The sequence below is a fragment of the Mesitornis unicolor genome, unplaced genomic scaffold, assembly GCF_000695765.1.
Source record: "Mesitornis unicolor isolate BGI_N332 unplaced genomic scaffold, ASM69576v1 scaffold29445, whole genome shotgun sequence".
Lineage (NCBI taxonomy): Eukaryota > Metazoa > Chordata > Aves > Mesitornithiformes > Mesitornithidae > Mesitornis > Mesitornis unicolor.
Genome location: NW_010186637.1, coordinates 4,386 through 4,684, shown reverse-complemented (window position 1 = coordinate 4,684; position 299 = coordinate 4,386). Strand labels below are relative to the sequence as shown.

The following is a 299-nucleotide window of genomic DNA, read 5'->3' as shown; positions in this document are numbered from 1 at the left end:
TTCCTTCTGTTTACGCGTGTGTTTGTCCGGGAGAGCCGGGGCGGCTTGTGCATTGTCAGCAAACGCAGCCCCGCGCTTTCTCATGCTAATGCTGCTCTGAAAGCTGCCCCTTGCCAAACAGATGAAATAGTGGCCTTATTCAGGCTGCTGCCGGACGGGAGGAGGGGGAAGGGGCCGCAGCATCCCCAGCCAGGACTTGGGGGACCCGGCTTTTATCCCCCCCCCAAAGACCTCAGGTTCTCCCCATCCCAGCTTGGGGACCGCACGGGAGCAGGAGCAAGCGGGGCTGGGGTGGCCGT

At 62.5% G+C, this 299-nt stretch overlaps 1 protein-coding gene across 1 annotated transcript in view; it reads left to right on the top strand.

Annotated features, from left to right (window-relative positions):
- PTCH2 (patched 2) overlaps positions 1–299 on the top strand; it is a gene marked incomplete at both ends in the record, with an annotated part of 5,613 nt that overhangs the window by 1,135 nt on the left and 4,179 nt on the right.